At 42.1% G+C, this 21,751-nt stretch overlaps 1 protein-coding gene across 1 annotated transcript in view; it reads right to left on the bottom strand.

The window, feature by feature from the left end:
* The window catches only part of FAM83B (family with sequence similarity 83 member B), a 126,417-nt gene extending 108,148 nt beyond the window's left edge, over positions 1-18,269 (bottom strand). The window contains exon 1 of the mRNA XM_040428575.1: positions 18,164-18,269. The gene's annotated coding sequence lies outside the window, so the exon portion shown is untranslated. The remainder of the gene's footprint in view (positions 1-18,163) is intronic.
* Between the last annotated feature and the right edge of the window lie 3,482 nt (positions 18,270-21,751).

Genomic DNA, 21,751 nt, shown 5'->3' with positions numbered 1-21,751 from the left:
TCAATCACCCTCTCGCTCAGAGAGTGCTGCCAGAAGCTCTAATTGACCTAAGAGTTAATAGATACACACTAAATACATACAGTGTATCTAAACTGTGATCGGTTAACATTGTGGAGGCTACAATATATCTCCAATACTGCACACAGATTCATTCTATTATTGGTACGAGTGGTGTTAGTGGCTGGATAATTATACCAACAGTCCACTATCCCACTGCACCTAGCCTGATTTGTATTGTTGGCGGGTAGCCACTACATTTTAATAATATCAGAATAAATTATACTATTTTAAGTGTTCTTGTCAGTCAGTAAAACAATTTTTCCGTTATAAGTACGCAAAGCTATATCCAACTAAGTTACCTTATAACTGGTTGCTATGGTCAACTTAGCCAGTTCTACTTTACACCAGTTTGATAAATCTGCACCATTGTCTGTCTGTGATAGCCAAATAAAATAATTAAACTTCCTTCATAAAATAACAGCTGTATTACACAGTCCAATATTCAGGCAGTGGCAATGGCTGAAAACACATCAATCTGACTATACAGGCTGATGCAAATTGAATGTAGGAGGAATGATTGCACATTCAGTTATGTTGATTACACAGGGAGATGTGCTCCTGATAATCGGACATCTTTCATCCTAATGAAAAATTGCCATCAGCCAACAAACAAGTGTCTGCTTGTTCATCAGGCTGATCAGCTGCTCAGTTATATGGACCGATTATCAGACACGTGTTCCTATTAACACTTGTTCCCGATAGTTGGACCAAAAATCATACAAGCTAATAAGGCCCTAAATAGGTAATTACCGTAATTGTCGGTTTACTGCTGCTGGGAGAGGAAGATGTTATCTGAATGGTAATCCCCATTAAAATAGCATAGAACTAGAATAACAGTATGACTGTGCTATTGTTCACATTCTAGATAAAGATTCCTACAGAAGAGCATTGCACTTATCAGTATAATCTGTGATGCTTTAATTGAGTTACTCATCTCCCTCTTTAGACAAAGTGAATTCTAATGTGAGTCTGTTTGTCATGCTAAAAGGCCAAACAAAAAAGGAAGTTACAACTCAGGACAAGAAGTAGTAGTAGAATACGAGTGACTTCAAAAATTTATATACAGAAAACTATCCTACCAATTTTTATAAAATAAATAAAAGATTCATATAATTCATGTATAAGTTGTTAATATGTATTAATTAGAGATGATCAAATAGATTACAGCAGTCTGGAATTTGCCCTGAAATTTTCCAAAACATTTTGATTCTAATGAACTTATATACATTACCTTTCCAGCAAGTAAGATATGCTAATTTGCATATATGTTTTCAAGAAGCCAAGAGCAGCGTTGTCTACCCTACAATACTCATCATACATACTAGGTACTCTCCATAATGAGAAAGAGTACCCAGCAGACAATGCATATATATTTCCCTGAAACCCAGAGAATCATATTAGTTGGTCTCTCTCTCATGTCCAAGACACATATTTATTCTCTGAGTATTTAAAAAAACAAATAAAAAATAAATAAATATATATATATATATATATATATATATAAGCCATAGGAGGCCCGAGAGTGTTATATTTCAATTGTCAAGACATTTGCTCATCTCTAGTGCCAACATTGTTTATTTTTATTTTTATAGAAATGTATGTATTATAATAAAAGAAGTAACCAATCCCCCAACACTCCTGTCCTGATGCTTCTTTGGTCCCCTGCTGGTTTGTGTGCATTGGCCTCCAGTGCTGACATGTCACCACTGCACCCATCACTGGTCTGTGTCAATATGTCTTTGCTGGAGGCCAATTTAAAGAAAATGGCAGGGGACCTGAAATGTGTCGGAATTGGAGTTTAGGGGATTGAAAAAGGTGTGCATTACTTCTACTTGAGACTTTTTCAATGAGTCAGTTTTGAAACATGAGGATCGTGAGATGTTACCCTTTCACTTATTGTAGATGCACCCAAGCTCTGGTGTATAAGTAATGAGTTCTGTCTACAAGGGAATCTTTACAATATGAAATGAACGTGCTATGCCCTTCTCATTAGCAAATGTAATTAATGATGATTATTTGATGCACAAGTAAAGTGTTGGATAGAAAGTGACATCAATTTCCATGTTGCACACAGACATTTCTAGTCTGTCAGGTCAGATAGTATTGCTAAATCAGACAGGGAGTTGTCCACAGAAGACTACTAATCTTGAAAATTATCGGCAAGTAGCAGCAAAGAACAGAACCACTTCCCTCACTCATCATCCTAGAAATTACTCTATTGTCTCCTCTCAGCACAGTTTTTTATTCCTAAGAACAAACAGAAAAGTACAAAGGTCCGTTTAATAGAGCCTAAGTCAACTTCCAACCACATCTCTAGCAATTAATGTTTGACATGCCTGGGTAGAGCTGTTGTCAACAAACACAGTACTTCCAGAAAACTAATTTTATCATTAGCCCCTTTTTCTTATTTTGTGCACATTCAGGAGAACTCAGACGTTTCTGCCTCAAGGTAGTCTTGTAATGTCTATGTAATTAAAAAGAATTCCCTACACCTTGACTATTAGCAGGGATTCGTTAAAGTTTGCAACCGCCTATGTGATGACAATCATAAGTACTTTCCTCCTTTCAGCCTAAGACACAGATGTAGCTTTCTTCACATCTTTCTATGACTCATGTGACACACAATGGAATTTTTAAAGGGGATCTGTCTGTCACACTTCACAGTCCCATAAAATAAACACTGGGGAGGAGAAAGCTCTAAAGGAGTATGGGCGTAACTGCTAGAGCAGTAATCGGAGATAAGTAATGTAGTAGAATGTATAATAGCACCAAAAGTCCAAGGATGGGATGAAAAGACTCACAGTGGAGGAGTGACCATGATAATTCTAGTTTTCTGAAGGGTATTTCTGGGAGTTTGGATAGGTCATCATTATCTGATTGGTAGGAGCCCAACTCAAAGTATGATGAGCTCTGGGTGCGGTCACCTCTTCCTAGGCCAGAGACTTCATATTCATAGATCACATGGCCTATTTGCATTTCAGTCCAAAGTGAATGGGCCTGGGCTGCATTACTAAGCCTGCTGCTATATAATGTACAGCACTGTGCTTTATAAGCTTTGAGGAGTCAGACCCCCACCGATCAGGTACTAATGACCTATCCTCATGATACTTCATCAATAATAAACTTATTGAAAACTCCTTTAATATTCTGAACTCAAGCACTGCTGTTGATTGTCACTACAAAGTGGAGAACAAGTTTTGCTACGAGACCAATTTTTTCAACTCGGTTTAAGAAGATCTACCTTGTTTTATTTAATACCTTTTCTGTGAGACATCAGTTTTTCTGCCAAGTCCTCGCTCTGTTTGTTATTTGGTGGACATGAGCCAATATTATAACAAGCAGAGCATTCTGTTATAGTAGCAACAATAAAAATGACCTAAGGGTATATATACTGCCGTCTCTACTCCCACTCATTCTTAGAAAAGAAAGGAGAGGTCTAGGGATGAGCAGACCTGTGGATGTTAGGGTGTGCCGGGTTCGTCCGAACTTCGGGTCAAAGTTTAGGTTCGGGACCTGAACTCGAACCACATTGAAGTCAATGGGGACCTGAACTTTGGTGCACTAAAATGCCTGTAAAATAGTCATAGTAATGGCTAGAGGGCTGCAAAAGAAAGCAAAATGGGGGTAAGAGCAGGACAATTGCCCTGCAAACAAATGTGGATAGGGAAATGACTTAAAATAACATAGAATAGAAAACAAATTTTAAAAAATAAACTTGAACTTGGAGGCGGAGGTTAAAGTCGGGTAGGAGGCTGAGGAGGCAGTAGATGTGGTGGTGTAGGTGGAAGCGGTGGTGGAGGAGGTAGCCAAGACAGTTTTTTTTTTTCTAATCTATTTTTTATAAATTTGGGTAGGGCCCAAAACATTGGGAAATGGAAAAGAGAATGCAAAGAGAAAGTGATCTGGAGTATAACAATGGCTGGGTGCGGCCATTATACTTGTCTATTCTGCACAAGGTACGGACAAGTCCTGTGGGATCCATGCCTGGTTCATTTTAATGAACATGAGCTTGTCCACATTGGCTGTGGACAGACGGCTGCGCTTGTCTGTGATCACCCCCCTGCCGTGCTAAACAAAAGTTCGGACAATACACTGGCCGAAGGGCAGGCCAGCACCTCCAAGGTGTAAAGGGCAAGTTGAATTGGGCAGACCCATCAGTCAGTATGTGTAGGCGCGTGCACAATTACTGTTCCACCATGTTGCTGAAATGCTGAAATTACGTTCTGTATCAGCTGGTGGTGCAAAGCTTTTTAACATTTCAGCCATGCTAACCCTCGCTTCTGAGGTTCTGGCGGTGCACCAGCTGCGTTGGTGACTTCTTCCTCCTCCTCCTCCTCCTCCTCCTCCTCCTCCTCCTCCTTCTCCTCCTCCTCCTCCTCCTCCTCCTCCTCCTTCTCCTCCTCCTTCTCCTCCTCCTTCTCCTCCTCCTTCTCCTCCTCCTTCTCCTCCTCCTCCTCCTCCTCCTCTGCCTTCGCCTTGTGCTTCCACTGAGCCCCCGCTGTCAGGTATGAATGCCACCAGCAGCACGTCTACCAGCGTGCGCTTGTACTAGTGCATCTTCCGATCATGCTCCAGGAAAGAAGCTGTCCTCTGTGGAAAGTGTATCGTCTGTGTCCTCTGTATTCCCCAGCCACATTCCAGTGATGCCCATGAGCTGCTTTGGGTGTCACCCTGCTGTAAACACAGTTCCTCATCATCCTCATCCTCCAGAACTGTTTCATGGCTGGACAGCTGTGTACCTGGCCTCTGTTGGTGCAGGAACCCACCCTCCGAGCCACCTGTGAATGACTGGCCTGATAACCATGGAAATAATACCTCTTCCTCCTCCTCCTCTTGTGCCACATCCTCTTCCATCATCGCCCAAAGTGTTTATTCAAGGAGACATAGAAGTGGGATAGTAACGCTGAGGACTGCGTCATCAGCACTGTCATGTTGGTGGAGTACTCGAAACAGCGCAACGTGGCACACACATCCTGCATGGAGGCCCACTCATTGGTGGTGAGGTGGTGCTGCTATGCAGAGCGACTCACCCGTGCGTGCTGCAGCTGAAACTTCACTATCGCCTGCTGCTGCTCACACAGTCTCTCCAGCATGTGCAAGGTTGAGTTCCACCTTGTGGGCATGTCGCATATGAGGCTGTGAGTGGGAAGGCCAAAGTTATGCTGCAGCGCAGACAGGCGAGCAGCAGCATGGTGAGAACGCCAAAAGCGCGCACAGACAGGCCGCATAATTTTTCAGGAAACTGCACCACCAAATTCAGCACATGCGCCAGGCAAGGGATGTGCATCAAACCGACTAGCCACAGAGCTGCTACGAGATTTTGCCCGTTATCACACACCACCAGGCTGGGCTTGAGAGTCGGCGGCACCAACCACTCATCGGTCTGTTGTTCCATGCTCGTCCACAGCTCTTGCATGATGTGGGGTTTTTCCCCCCAAAGAGATGAGTTTCAAAACAGCCTGCTGTCGTTTTCCCCTGGCTGTACTGAAGTTGGTTGTGAAGGTGTTACGCTGACCAGATAAGGAGGCAGTAGAGGAGGAAGCGGAGTAGGAGGAGGAGGCAACAAGAAATATCCTGCAATCCTCGTGGTGCTAGGACATGTGCCAAACTGCTATCTGCCTCAGGCCAAGCCACCAATGCATTTTCCCAGTGTGCAGTTAGGGAGATATAAAGTCTCTTCACCCCTGCCCTCCTTGCCGGCCTGCACATGGCAGAATGCCACAGCAGTTGGTACCTGTGTTTTGTCGTCATCATCAGAGACTTGCTGCGGTGGTCCTTCCATGCCCACATCCTGAAACATAAGTGGTTGGGCATCAGTGCACTCAATCTCTTCCACTTCTGGGGCAGGGCTAGGTGGATGGGCCACGGAAACCCCGCCAGCAGAGTCATCACCATTACTGGTCACATGGCTATGAGGTAATCAAAGGTCCTTTCTTTCTACCAGGAGTGTTGCTGCAGGAGAAGTTTGCCTTAACTGTGGAGCTTTTTTGTGAAGATTACATCAGGAAAAGGTGACAGGAGCTGTTATGCTAATATACTGTAAGCTACTTGATACTGTGGGGTGCTGTATACTGTGGGGGGCTATACTGCTCTGCTGTATACTGTGGGGTGCTGTATTCTGTGGGTGTGCTATACTGCTCTACTGTATACTGTGGGGTGCTGTATACTGTGGGGTGCTATACTGCTCTACTGTATACTGTGGGGTGTTGTATACTGTGTGGTACTGTATACTGTGGGTTTCTGTATACTGTGGGGTACTATACTGCTCTACTGTATACTGTGGGGTGCTGTATACCGTGGGGTGCTATACTGCTCTACTGTATACTGTGGGGTGCTGTATAATGTATACTGTGAGGTGCTGTATTCTGTATGGTTTGGGGTGCTGTATACTGTGAGGTGCTGTATACCGTGAGGTGCTGTATACTGTGAGGGGCTGTATATTGTGGAGTGCTATACTGCTCTACTGTATACTGTGGGGTGCTGTTTAGTGTGGGGGTCTGTATACTGTGGGGTTCTGTATAGTGTGGCGTGCTATACTGCTCTACTGTATACTGTGGGGTGCTGTATACTGTATGGTACTGTATAGTTTGGGGTGCTGTATACTGTGAGGTGCTATATATTGTGTGGTGCTGTATATTGTGGGGTGCTATACTGCTCTACTCTATACTGTGGGGTGTTGTATACTGTGGGGTGCTATACTATATACTGCATGCTGTGGGTTGCTGTATACTATAAGATGCTATACTGTGGGGTGCTGTAAACTATAGGGTGCTATACTGCATACTGTGGGGTGCTGTATACTATAGGGTGCTATACTGCTTGAATACTGTGGGGTGCTGTATACTATAGGGTGCTATACTGCTTGCATACTGTGGGGTGCTGTATACTATAGGGTGCTATACTGCATACTGTGGGGTGCTGTATACTATAGGGTGCTATACTGCTTGAATACTGTGGGGTGCTGTATACTATAGGGTGCTATACTGCTTGCATACTGTGGGGTGCTGTATACTATAGGGTGCTATACTGCATACTGTGGGGTGCTGTATACTATAGGGTGCTATACTGCATACTGTGGGGTGCTGTATACTACAGGGTTCTATACTGCATACTGAGGGGTGCTGGGGTGCACTGTAACGCTAGGGTGAGCCAAGCCCTGGTCTCCTTCCTGCAGAGCGGTGCCCACTTCCAGCCTGAGCCCAGCTGCCCAAAGCACTGATCCTGAGCCGCTGGAGTCTTCAGAACTGGAAGTATTTACAGTCATTCACCTCTACCAGGTGTGTGGATTTTTTTTGTGTGTGTTGTGGTGGAGGACGTGATTGCATGCTAGGTTGTGGGAAGGCGGGATCCAGGGGGCCCAAGTAAATTTTTGCCCAGGGTCCAATCAAAAGTAAAGACGGCCCTGTGCAGCACACACTCTGTGGAACAGCATCACTTCATCACAACGAGTGGGCCTCCATGCGGGACGTGTGTGCCGTGTTGAGCTGTTTCGAGTACTCCACCAACATGGCCAGTGCCGATGACGACGTCCTAAGCGTTACTATCCCACTTCTATGTCTCCTTGAAAAAACACTTTGGTCGATGATGGAAGGGGATGTGGCACAGGAGAAAGAGGAGACTTTTCAATGGCTTTTGTTTCAAGATAACACGATGATTTAAGAAATTTGAGTTAAGAGTTTGAATGCTAACCCTGCTACATCTGTATATATTTAGTTAGTAAATAAGAAAAATACTATTTATATTTTAGTTACATATTACTCAATCTACATAAGACACGGTAAATCAGTAAAATTTGTTTGAGTGGCACCCTTAAGGTGGATTAAGAAGGGTAGAGGAGAAGCTGATTTTTGAGAATGAAGAGTTCCATCCCAGTCAGTCTCCGCTTAAGTGGAGGTGAAGCTCTGTATTTACATGCAGCGATCACCTCCACAGTATGAGAACAAGCAATCTTTTTTTTACATTGATGTCAATGGGAACTGTTGATGGTGTTCTGAATATCGATTACGCAGCACAAAACATCTATTTTCCTCTGCTGAATTAGTGGCAGATTTTGCCCATTCGAACATAGCCTTAGAGGGCATTCAGCAAAACCCTCTGACAACTATCTCCCACACATCTCCCAATCCCCCACACATACTCAGCTCAGCCAAGTGTGGATATGATCTGAACATGGAGAGGGGAATAAAGCCTGCATTAGATAGGCAGATCAGCAAGCGATTGTTGGGAGGGAAGCTATTACATGCAGCGATTTCCTCCGAAGCACGGGGAGAAGCGATCGTTATGCCATCGCTCGTCTCCATACTGTCTAGTGGTTTGCCAGTGGCAGATTGCTATTAGACAGCACGATATGCTGCCGGCAAACGCTGATTTTTAAGCATGCTTAAAAATCAGAATTGCCGATGAACGAGCGTCTGCTCATTAGCAGTATTACACTGCAAGATGATTGCTAACAAGCGTTCATGCGAACACTCTTTAGCGATTATTGCCCGATAAGCCACTGTCTGATACCAGGCAACAGCTTAACTCCCCAAGAACTAAAAGATCAGGAACATTAAAATCTGCTGGCCTCCATACACATTAGATGATTAGCTGACCCCAGATACATTTGTGGGTTCAGATAACATTATTCTAATGCGCATGGCCCCCCTCTACCGCATCAAGAATGGCTTTATAGGTGTCAGCATAGAAGGGAACATCTTTAAAAATATAAACTCTCTACAAGGTCATAACGATAATTCATAAGGCCCCATAACAAAAAAATAAATAAAAAAGAAGATGCCATCCCCCTTGTTTAAGAAAATTAAAACAGCAGCTAAAGTAGCAATAATTAAAAGTATGTATACTAGCAAAACATGTCAGAAAACCCACACTATAGCAAAAGCCGCCATATTGTTAATCTGCACAAAAAAGGTACAATATTCATGCGCCTGATTTGGGATCCTCTAAACCCCTGGGCCCCATAGCAAGTGCTGTGAATGCAATAGCTATAGTTCCCCCATACTGCTATCATATCTGATGCTCTGACTCTGCAGACAGCTAGCCCACGCACTGAGGGTCCTCCAGCTTTGAGAGTACATTTTTTGCATTCTTGTAAGTGAAAACATCTTATTGTGCACTAACTGCCCTTTGGAAGGAATAACCATACCATATGAAGTAATATAAAGACTCTTTCGAGCTGAATCTTTGTTACGTGCTGTGCATGACCTACATTAAGTAAAGCCTGTATATGCTGCACATATGCTTTGTAGCAATACAATGCCTGCCAGCATTGGGAGTGTCACTGCTGTGCTCAGCAGAATGAGACCTGTAATCGGCACATAGTGACTTGAAAAAGTATTCATACCTTTTGAACTTTTCCAAATTTTTTCACCCACAAACTTAAATTATTTTATTGGGATTTTATGGGATAGACAAACACAAAGTAGTAAATACGGGAGAAGTGAAAAGAAAATGATAAAAAAAATTTTTAACCTGGTGGTGTGCATTTATATTAGTCAATTCTTTAAAGCAGGGAGGCTCAACCTGCGGCTCTCCAGCTGCTGCAAAACTACAAGTTTAGCATGCCATTATAGCTATAGGCTGTCCAGGCATGCTGGGAATTGAAGTTTTGCAACAGCTGGAGGGCCACAAGTTGGGCGTCCCTGCTTTAAGGCATCACCTTTCGCTGCAAATCTTTGAATACATGACACACAGGTGGACTCTATTAACTAATGAGGTGACTTCTTAAGGCAATTGGTCACAAGGAATTTTATTTAGGGGTATCAGAGTACAGCGGAATACAAAAACTCGCAGCACTGTTCACATTTTTTATTCATTAAAATTTTTGAAAAAAAAGTATAGTTTTCTTTTTACTTCACACATATTTGCTACTTTGTGAACTTTGTCTATCACATAACATCCCAATAAAATGCATTTATGTTTGCGGGTGTAACATGAAAAAATGTGGCAAAGTTCAAGAGGTATGAATACTTTTTCAAGGCACTGTAGGAGGCATTTTGCAATGATCTGGAAAAGAATTCATGCTATATACAGCATGAATATACATTTTACTTCAGAAGGACATTTTTTATGAAACGTGCAGAAGTGTAGAAGTATGCTCACAGTAGAATGTACTTGGTGTGCATATATAGCCTAGTGATAGCAATGGGAGATCTGCTGTAACTGGAAGTTGTAGTCGTGCATAATGGCATAAATGGAGCAAACACTGGGTCTGAATTTTTAAAACAAGTGATCACTGATGGTTTAATTAATAACAGAAGGAGGATGCCCCCCCCCCTCCCCCCCTCCCCCCCTCCAGCGAAGTCCACAGGGCTGTTCTGTTACCTTTTAGGACATACTGTAGGTGCCGATTTCTGGGCATATACAATATGCCAGTATATAATAGTATTTTTTTTAAGAAATTATTTTTATTAAATAAAATGCAACATAATAACCTAATACAAAAATAATATGTACATCAATGTACATCAAAAGGGAGCCTAAAAAGTTTTCAACTTGTCCCATAAAAAAACAAGGCGTCATCCTTAGAGTGGTTGTACGAGATAATTACAAATCTTGGACAACTCCTACAATTGCTTAAAATAGAATAATTAATTTAAAAAAGGCACACTCACCGATTTCTCCATAGACGGTTTCTGCGGTGCTGGTCAAGTACTCCTGTCGCAGGTTTTTGCCATTGGAAGCAGTGCCTTGCCTGGACACTGCCCAGGGACTACTGCAGCCAATCCCTGTCAGCAGTCTACAGATAAGGACAGTGATTTTGTCATCAACAGTGTGTCATGCACAGTGACGTGCCTGGATTCGGCACATTCAGCTGTAGACGTCTGAGGACAGTCATTAGCTGCAGGACAGTGATCACGTGTCAAATCCAGGCTCTTCACCTCTACTGTTTTAAGAAGAAAAAAAACTGCAGCAGGAGAACTAGACCAGTGCTGCAGAGAACGTTGCTGGAAACACCGGTGAGTATATCCTTTTTTTTTTTTTTTCTAAGCTTAAAGGGAACCTGTCACCAGTTTTATGGTCTCCTAACTAAGGGCAACATAAATAAGTGACTGATTCTCTTAGCAAAATGCTGGGTCACTTTCTTTAATTGACCCAGTCAATCTGCCAACATCTTGTATTGAAAAGCTCCAGCTGATAATGATGAGTCATGAATATTCATGAGCTCCTGACTCTCCCCGCCTACCTGCTGCTGATTGACAGTTATTTTCCATATGAATCAGCAGCAGGTGGGCAGGGGAGTTATAGCTGTTAATTAAATAAACACTGGACTCAATGACATCATGCTGGACTCAAATCAGCTCATTAGCATGCGGCATGTGGCATCTTTGTGTGTATATTATGAGGTAACCATCTGTCACACCAGTAAGTGAATACATCTAAGGTAATTTTTAGTAGTTAATGATTGTATATAATTAGTTAGATTATAATCAAATATCCACATGACAGGTTCCCTTTAAAGGGTTTTTTAAGCTGTTATACCTGATTACCTATCCTCAGGATAGGTCATCAACATCTAATCGGTGGAGGTCTGACACCTGGCCACCCTGCCGATCAGCTGTTTTAGAAGGTACTAGCGCTCCTGTGAGCACCGCGTCTTTCTCCGTGCTTACCAAGCACAGCGACGTTCATTGTATAGCGGCTGTGCTAAGCTGCTCCTAGGCCACGTGACCAATTAACGTGTCATCACTGGCCTAGGAAAACCGATACCGATCAGAAAAACAGGACCGATCAGATACTGATGACAAATCCTGAGGACAACTCATCTTGGACAAGTCATTTAAGTAATTGCATGGGGCTTCAAGATTTTTTATTATTTCAGACAACCCCTTTAACCGCTTAGTGACCAGCCTGATTTGGGCCTTACTTTTCTTCCTTTTTTCCTCATTGCCTTCCAAAAGTTATAACTTTTTTAATTTTCTGGTTGCCTTTGGGGGTAATTTTCTGTCTATGTAGCTGTACGAGGGTTTCTTTTTGTGGGACAAGTTGTAGTTTTCGATGGTGCCATTTTGGGGTACAAATCACTTTCTGATTAACTCTTTCTGGGAGAGAGATGTGAAAAAACAGCAATACTGCCACTGAGATTTTACATTATAAATTATGTGGCATAATTTCTTGGCATAAATAACATAATATCTTTAATCTCTGGGTCAGTATGATTACAATGACCCCAAATAAAACCCTTTTTTTTTTTTTAAAAAAAAGAAGAAAATCTTTTTGCATCACCACATCTCAAGACCCACAACCTTTTTATTTTTCTTTCTATGGAGTTGTGTGAGGTAGTTTTCATTGGTATCATTCTGGGGTAAATAACACTTTTTGATTGCTTGATATTAAGTTTATTCGATGGCAAATAAGAATAAATTAGCAATTCTGGCTTTTTTTTTTCAATTTTTAACCACTATAGAGAATAGTAAGCCTCTGCCAGACATCTGGCTCTAGATTATTTCACTTGATAACATTGAGCCAGACTCTGGGGAATTTAACATGCCCAACACATCAGGACACTACATTCGATGGCAGACTGTGTGTATAGCCATCTTTATTCAATTTATAAAAAGATCAACCAGCAATTTACTTTACGCGGCTGAAGACCTCTAAGGTTTCGTTCACACTTCGGATTCTGCCTGTGTAAAATCCATCTTGTTCTGAATGCCAAAAACAGCAGCAGTTTCTCCCGTGCTTTTTCAATCTGAATGCTGCAGAGTCCCATTCACAGTTCAGCCCCACTGAATAAAGCCAAACCAAGAACACCTGCTGTGACTTCCAGCTGCGTTTGTCCATACACAGAAACACGTCCCTGCTCTTTGCAATTGCAGCTTTAACCCTAAGTTCACACCTGAGCGTTTTACAGCGCGTTCCTACGCGCTGTAAAACGCACAACAAGGAGAAACCAATGCTTCCCTATGGGAATGGTTCTCACCTGGGCGTTTTACCGCGCGTACGATCGCGCTGTAAAACGCCCGACGCTCAAACAAGTACTTGAGCTTCTTTGGGGCGTTTTGTCGTGCGTTCCCGTACATAGACTTTCGGGAACGCGCGACAATGGGCGTTCGCTTGTCTCTGTATGCACGCTTGTAAACGCTCGTATAATCACGCATACAGAGCGCTCCTTTCAGAACGCTCAGGTGTGAACCCCTTGTAAACAGATGTTCATGCCAAAATTCCAGTGGCATAAACCATTGTGTGAATGAGCCCCAGATTCAAATGTTTTCATTTAAATTAATATTTCACTCTCAATAGCACATAGCACCACATACTGTCTGTATTCTGGTGATCATGTGACTGACAACGTGATGTGCAGACCAGGAGCTGGCCTAACAAGATGGTATGATGACATGTCATGGTTATAATATCACTGCTCTGAACATCATAATAGGTCACTAATATTAGCTGCCGAAGATTGCTTCTGATCTTTTGTGTCACATACATTAAGGCCTCATGCACTTGGCCGTTGCCCAGCCGTACAGTGAGCTTGAGACTGTAATTTGCAGTCCCCAAACCACGGGTACCATCCGTGCGGCTGCCGCGGATGGATGCAGACCCATTCAGCTTGAATGGGTCCATGATCCATCCAAACCTCAAAAAAATAGAACATGTGCAGAGGCATGGAAGCAATATGGACAATCACAATACATTAGTAAGTGCCTTTGTATTAACTTTCTCTACATGATAAATGCCATTTGCTGAAGCGAGACAATTCCTTTAAGGATGAGGATCCTTCTGTTTCCCTGTCAGCATCCCCACAACATGATTGCTAGGTATCAAAGGTTACCATGGCATCCAAGGGCCCATTAAAGGCCCCCCAAACCTGCCATGGTTATATGCCTACTGTTGATTTAAACCAAAAAGCAATAATGAGTATACCAAAGCATTATTGATGCAATAAAAAAAATAACATTGCGAGTCCCCTATTTGGCTTTAAAAATAACAAAGTACATTGTAATAATTTGAATAAAGTTTTCTTTAAAAAAAAGAAAAAGCCTTTACAGGGAAAAAAAAAATGTATTGCATAAAAAGAGGTGTCATTTTACAAAATGTCTTAAAGGTATATTACCATCTAGGACATTGATGGCATATCGCTAGGACATGCCATCAATGTCAGATATGGCAAGTCCTACCTCTGGTTCTATGTCCAGAACAGAGTCCCCGAAGTGAAGGGACAGCAGCTTCACATGAGTGAATGGAGAGCAGGCCGGGCATGTACAGTGTGCTCTACTTCATTTCAGGGGCCCTGTTCTAGAGATATGAGTGGGTCCCAGAAGTGAGATCTGCATCTATGTGACATTGATGTTATGTACTAGCCATAAGTCACACATTAGTTCTGTTGATGTACAGTGAAATGTAAAATCCGCCAAAAAATAAAGAACAATGGAAGAGAATGGCACTTCTCGCAGTTTTTTTCAATTTTCCCTAGAAACCTCTAATGAAACTTAATCAATCAATAAAAAAAAATCTGCAAAAAAAAAGTATACAGTGGATTAAAAAAATGAGACAAAGATAAATCATTTCAGAACTTTTTCCACCTTTAATGTTACCTATAAACTGTACCACTCAATTGAAAAACAAACTGAAATATTTTAGGTGGAGGGAAGAAAAAAATTATAATAATAATAATGTGGTTGCATAAGTCTGCACACCCTCTTATAACTGGGGATGTAGCTGTGTTCAGAATTAAGCAATCACATTCAAAATCATGGCAGGAGTCAGCATACACCTGCCATTACTTAAAGTGCCTCTGATTAATCCCAAATAAAGTTCAGCTGCTCTAGTTGGTCTTTCCTGAAATTTTCTTAGTCGCATCCCACAGCAAAAGCCATGGTCCACAGAGAGCTTCCAATGCATCAGAGGGATCTCATTGTTAAAAGGTATCATTTAGGAGAAGGGCACAAAAGAATTTCCAAGGCATTAGATATACAATGGAACACAGTGAAGACAGTCATCATCAAGTGGAGAAAATATGGCACAACAGTGACATTACCAAGAACTGGACGTCCCTCCAAAATTGATGAATAGACGAGAAGAAAACTGGTCTTGGAGGCTACCAAGAGGCCTACAGCAACATTAAAGGAGCTGCAGGAATATCTGGCAAGTACTGGCTGTGTGGTACATGTGACAACAATCTCCCGTATTCTTCATATGTCTGGGCTATGGGGTAGAGTGGCAAGACGAAAGCCTTTTCTTACGAAGAAAAATATCCAAGCCAGACTACATTTTGCAAAAACACATCTGAAGTTTCCCAAAAGCATGTGGGAAAAGGTGTTATGGTCTGATGAAACCAAGGTTTAACTTTTTGGCCATAATTCCAAAAGATTTGTTTGGCGCAAAAACAACACTGCACATCACCAAAAGAACACCATACCCACAGTGAAGCATGGTGGTGGCATCATGCTTTGGGGCTGTTTTGCTTCAGCTGGAAGTGGGGCTTAGTTAAGGTAGAGGGAATTATGAACAGTTCCAAATACCAGTCAATATTGGCACAAAACCTTCAGGCTTCTGCTAGAAAGCTGAACATGAAGAGGAACTTCATCTTTCAGCATGACAACGACCCAAAGCATACATCCAAATCAACAAAGGAATGGCTTCACCAGAAGAAGATTACGTTTTGGAATGGCCCAGCCAGAGCCCAGACCTGAATCCGATTGAAAATCTGTGGGGTGTTCTGAAGAGGGCTGTGCACAGGAGATGCCCTCGCAATCTGACAGATTTGAAGTGTTTTTGCAAAGAAGAGTGGGCAAATCTTGCCAAGTCAAAATGTACCATGCTGATAGACTCATACCCAAAAAGACTGAGTGCTGTAATAAAATCAAAAGGTGCACACTTATGTAACCATATTATTTTATTTTAATATTTTTTTCTTCCCTCTACCTAAAAGATTTCAGTTTGTTTTTCAATTGAGTTGTACCGTTTAGGCTACTTTCACACTAGCGTTCAGGGCTCCGCTTGTGAGTTCCGTTTGAAGGGGCTCACAAGCGGCCCCGAACGGATCCGTCCAGCCCTAATGCATTCTGAATGGATGCGGATCCGCTCAGAATGCATCAGGATGGCTCCGTTTGTCCTCCGTTCCGCTCAGCAGGCGGACACCCGAACGCAGCTTGCAGCGTTCAGGTGTCCGCCTGGCCGTGCGGAGGCAAACGGATCCGTCCAGACTTACAATGTAAGTCAATGGGGACGGATCCGTTTGAAGTTGACACAGTATGGCTCAATTTTCAAATGGATCCGTCTTCCATTGACTTTCAATGTAAAGTCAAAACGGATCCGTTTGCATTATCATGAACAAAAAAAAAAAATTTTTTTTTTTTTTTTTTTTTTTTGTTCATGGTAATGCAAACGGATCCGTTCTGAACGGATCTAAGCGTTTGCATTATAGGTGCGGATCCGTCTGGGCACATACCAGACGGATCCGACCTAAACGCAGGTGTGAAAGTAGCCTTATAGGTCACATTAAAGTTCTGAAATTATTTATCTTTGTCTCATTTTTTTACATCACATAAACCTGACATTTTAACAGGGGTGTGTAGACTTTTTATATCCACTGTATATTGTTATAATGTCACTTTTAAAAAGTTGCAATATATGGTACACACTGACTTTTTGAGTTTTTTGCCACAGTGAGGAGAAAAAGGGATAGCTATACTTTATTGATATAATTTAATATAAATGAGATACATTTCACTACAAGGTCAATCAGACATTACCGATGCTGTATATTGCACCTTCTTTTGCTACTTATCTATTTATATACAGTAGAAACATGTATATTCACTGTTATGAATGTTTGTGTTGTCTGTGAACTGTATATAAATATAGTTCTTTCGTGACTGGGCTATTTGGGCCTTCAAAATGGTTTTCAACCACCTTTAAATGATAAGCTATCCCCTGGTGGAGGTGGGGGTCTTACACCTGGGACCCTGCTGATCAGCTGTTTGAGAAGGCACAGGCGCTCCTGCTCTTCCTTACCAAGCCCAGCGCAGTACAGCTGTGTTTGGTATCGCATCTCATTCCCATTTACTTGAATAGGAGTGAGCTGCACCTTGGCCATATGACCGATGAATATGACATCACTGACCCGCAGTAAGCTTTGAGAAGGCTGTGGCATTCACGGGAATGCCAGTGATGTCTTTAAAAGCAGATTTGCGGGGGCCTCAGGTGTCATTCCCCCACTGATCAGATACTGCTGACCTGTGCAGAGGATAGGTCATCAGTTAAAAGCAGCAGAAAACCCCCTTAAGGCCCAAATAGCTCAGTCATGAATGGGCTACCTTTATATGCATAGACAACACAAATACATGTATGTACAAACCTACTGTATAAGTAGCAAAAGAAGGTGCAATGTAAGTAATATTATCTAGCTGCTCTTATAGTGGGCATGGCTTCATTATCAGCACTTTGAAATGTATATTAAATTATCTCAATGAAAATATAGCTATAATGACTGATCATATACGGTATTTCTTTTTGTGCCGTATGATCTTATTGTGTACCACTGTTAAAGCACTCTTTCTCCTGGATTTAAACCACAATGAAACTTCACCAAGAGACCACCTCTTTAGGAAGACCACCCTTTGTAGATTAGATTTTGTAGCTTATAGCTCTCAAAGGCAGAGTAGCAATCTGTTAATAAGCTTATGCTGATTGTACTTGTGTTGTTTTATATTATGCATGTATACCCTCTTTTAGATGTAATGCTCCTTGAAATTAATGGCACTTTAAAATAAAAAAAAATTCCTAGGACAGATTTTTAAATTCCCTATTTTCTGTGGATATTTGGTCTCTTCGTTGAGAACACTGCTCTTCTAAAAGACAATTTTTCACACAACTTTAACACAACGTACAACATATGAAATTTCTGCAGTGACAACAAAGAACCTGCCGGGAGTGAAATGTAGAGAAGACCTATATTCATACAGTATCTTTCTGAAAGTTCATAGACAGAAGTCATTTCGTTGCCTCGGGTTTATTATGTCTGAGCCTCTCAGATTGGAGCAACTGATCAATACACAATGTACACCCTAGTTGTCTTCCACATGAATATGCCCCTTGCACTGTAATATAAACTTATCGGATGTGAAACTAACATAACAAATAAAGTTTTCTTACTTACCATGAAATGGAAGCGGTGGAAGGGCTGGCGGGTAGAAGTCTGTGCAATTTCGAGCAGTCAAATGTGTCGCTGCTGTGGTGGAGATTTGAAAATAATGTGTTTGGGTTTGCCTAGTCCTCATGAATAGAGCCCTTGGGAGACAGGTGTGTTACCTGTTGTAACATGCAAATGACTTGTCATATGAAACCGCCTTGAATCCAAGAGCATTGCAAAACCAGTTTAAACTCAAGGCCCATCCCTTCCCCAGCATAATGCTTGAGAATTTCACCAAGCACGGCAAGCTGACTGATGTGATAATGGGGGAGGGAGTTGTTACGAAGTAATGACAGTACAAGTCTGGACGTCTTAGTGACTTTATCACACTTTATGACTAGCATGATAGTCATGTGCTAGCTTCTTCTATACTTTCTTATGTTTTATTGGTTTCGTAAGCAAAATTGTGTCATGTCAAAAAGTCTACCTTCATGCTGATATCAGACTTCCTGTGTAACTGATAATGGTGTGCAAATTCTTCCTTCACATGAAGTTGGGATATTTAACACATGACAGCTCAGTACTTAGTCCTTTAAATAATCTGAGCGAAGTCAGAAGGGTTTATTTAAGAAAACTATAAGGATTGAATGGTAAACTGCAGAAAAATATAAAACTAAAGGTCACATCACAGAGACATTTTCATGTAAAGAATTTGTAATGAAGAATTGAATACATAGCTCTGTAAAAAATTAAGAGACTGCTGCAAAACTATCAGTTTCTCCAGTTTTACAATTTATGGGTATGTGTTTCTAGTGTTGGGCGAATAATAGCATCCAAAGTGGAATTTGATCCGAAGTTTAGAAAAAATTCAATTCGCAACAAAGCTGAATATCCTTGTGCTTCCGGGCAACGTATTGTTTTTTTTTTTCCTAAAATGGCAGCTACATGTGTTACAAAGTAAAAGTAAGAAGCCCAGGAACGCAATATGACCCATAATGCTATGCAGTCTCCTAAACAGCATATGGCCATCCCCTGTGACTGTGCAGTCTCCTCCATTCCACTGTCATCTGAGCAAAGTGAGAGACATGACTAGTGCTAGGAACAGTGTTCAAGAAGCCTTTAATTGTAGAATATTGGATAGGGAGACTGCAGGGGCAGTGCATAAGTTTCATAGATAATCAATTCCATTAGGCCTTGATTCTCAAATTGGGGTCAATAAACTGTCTATTTTTACTGTTATTTGGGTGTCCACCTTGTTTAATAGATAAGCAATTCTATTATGTCTTGATTCTCAAATTGGCGTTTAAAATATATATTTACTATTATTGGGGTGTCCACCTTGTTAAATAGATAAGCAATTTCATTAGGCCTTGCTTATCAATTTAGGGTGAATAAACTGTGTAATTTAACTGTTATTGGGGTGCCCATCTTCTTTCATAGATAAGCAATTCTATTACTCCTTGATTCTCAAATTGGGGTGAATACGCTATGTAAGTTAACTGTTATTGGGGAGCCCACCTTTTTTAATAGATAAGCAATTTTATTGCACATTGATTTTCAAATTGGAGTGAATAAGCTGTCTAATTTTAGTGCTATTGGGGTTCCCACCTTGTTTAATAGATAAGCAATTCCATTAGGCCTTGATTCTAAAATTGAAGTGAATAATCTATTATTACTGCTATTGGGGTGCCCACCTTGTTTCAAAGATGAGCAATTCCATTAGGCCTTGATTCTTTGGGCCAAAATGGGGGCTTGTTTCTTTTTCTTACACCTGCTGAGGGGGATGATAAACTCAGGTACTATCAATATATCCTATGTAGTTGGTCTCTGCCTATGTGCGCTATTGCCAATCCTCACAAGGGTCTGAATGGCGGGACCCACTGAGTTCATGCTCCACTGCCATGACTGCTTAAGGGGGTGTGGGGGAGAAGGAGCAGCAACAGCTTCGTCAGCAGTTACTTGAGTTTTGAGTCTCTGATGAGCATGTTTCTTCATTCGCCAACTGAAGAAACCAGCCTGCAGCAGCAGGACATGGAGCAGAACCTGAACCAGCAGGTGGTGGCATACTTGGAGTGCACCCTGTTACCCCAGATCTAAGATCCCCTGTACTACTGGGCAGCTAAACTTGAATTGGTGCCGCAATGGGCTGAGTTAGCCCTGGACAAGCTTTCTTGCCTGGCCAGTAGTGTGGCCTTTCAACACAAAATGTAGAGAGATTAACCTTTATAAAGATGAATCAGGCATGGATCAGCCAGGATTTCCACACACCGGTGCCTGATGCATCAGACTAGATCATTCTGATATAAATGTTCTGACTGCAGTGTGATGCCACACCAGAACATTGTGAAAAATGGCCTGTTAGTTCTGACCACGTGCTTCCGCTACACTTATGATGTTGCCAACTGCCTGATGCCACTCCCCTGCTGCCTCTGTTGCCATCTTCTACTACTGCCACCATCCTGTGCTGTTACTGCCACTGCTGTTAGCACCCACCTCCCCACTCTGTGACTGGACCACTGTGTTGACTCTTCTCCCTTTTTCCACCCTCCCCACTCTGACTTGATGGACCACTAGTGTACCTGTTTGGCCTTGTTGACATCACCATTTATTTGACCTTTCTTCTGATCTGTCAGCAGAACTGAAAAATGAAAAACACTACAGATCCTGTCTTTATAGCATCCATAAGGCCTCTATCACACGGTTAGTATTTTGCATTGGGATTTGATCATGATTTTGAAGCCAAAAGGTCCAAACTACAGAAGACATGCTAAAATATTCTTCAGCCCTGTTTGCCGTGTATTAGTGGCTAAATAAAAATATATTCGCAGTTAAGCATTGTAATTATCTGTTGAAAAGCTTTTTGTGTAGTGTAAAAGTAGAAAAAAATTAGGGCCTAATTGTCGTGCAGTGATATATTCTACAGCCAGGGGCGGACTGACAACTCATGGGGCCCCCGGGCAATAGGAGATTATGGGGCCCCTGTGTCCCCGCCCACCCTCAAGCCACACCCACACACAGCCCCACCCACATATCGCGCCGCGCCAGCTCCAGGCTCAAGTGGGCCCTTAGGCGATAAAGTCTCAGTGGGCCCCCCTATACAATGATAACTCTCTGAGTACAGATAATATAGTAGATGTCCCCTGCAGTCCTATGTAACAAAACAGATAACACAGTGATGGGTATCTAAGTACAGAAAATGTAGTACTGTTACCTGCAGTCCTATGTAAATCCACAGATTACACTAGTGCTGATAATGTGGTAGTGTTACTTGCAGTCCTATGTAAAAACACAGGTAACACTAGTCCTGATAATGTGGCAGTGTCATTTATGCCCTTAGTGTGACTCCCTGTGTCTCTCCCACGGACTCTATGCTGCTGGCGATCCTCATCCATCTTCTCCTTCTTGCCCCACACAGAACATCCTGATGCAGCTGCATCAAGACATAGGAACGCTGTGGGCATGGTGATGGTGACACACACAGGGAGAGACACACACAGGGACAGACACACACACACAGGGACAGACACAGACACACACACAGGGACAGACACACACACAGACAGGGACACACACAGGGAGACACACACACACACAGGGACAGACACACACACACAC

Source organism: Bufo bufo, chromosome 4 (assembly GCF_905171765.1).
Source record: "Bufo bufo chromosome 4, aBufBuf1.1, whole genome shotgun sequence".
NCBI lineage: Eukaryota > Metazoa > Chordata > Amphibia > Anura > Bufonidae > Bufo > Bufo bufo.
Note: the sequence above shows the minus strand (reverse complement) of the source record. Positions and strands in the feature narration are given on the sequence as shown.